The following is a 500-nucleotide window of genomic DNA, read 5'->3' on the forward strand; positions in this document are numbered from 1 at the left end:
ATGGGCGGTCTGTGACAGCATGACAGATCTTGCGTGCATAAGGAGAGCCGTCAAAGCGCTTGCGCGCCATGGAGCAGGCGCACATCGCTTCCAGGGAGGGGGGCGCGCTTCTACTCACACCACATGCTAGGGGGGGGGTCCGACCCCCCCCAGAGGCTTCACCACATGCTAGGGGGGGGGTCCCGACCCCCCCAGCACCTTCACCACATGCTAGGGGGGGGGTCGTGGCCAAGAAACCCCCAAAGACTAGATGGCTCGAACCTCCGGACCAAAAAATTTACGCCTACTTTAGAAGTATTTTCTAAAAGAAAATAGAACTTTGGAGATACATGACCCTTGAGAGACTGGTGCGAATATTCAAGAAATTGGAGTTTCAGCCATCTATTTGTCACCTTTGGGGGAAAAATCATGGTCTCTTGTGGTTATTTATAGCACCAGAACTGCTGGGGCGGACCCACCACATTCTACGCGAAGGCGGGGGGCCCCTTCCCCCAGAGAGA

The sequence above is a fragment of the Emiliania huxleyi genome (assembly GCF_000372725.1).
Source record: "Emiliania huxleyi CCMP1516 unplaced genomic scaffold EMIHUscaffold_566, whole genome shotgun sequence".
In the NCBI taxonomy this organism is placed as follows: domain Eukaryota; phylum Haptophyta; order Isochrysidales; family Noelaerhabdaceae; genus Emiliania; species Emiliania huxleyi.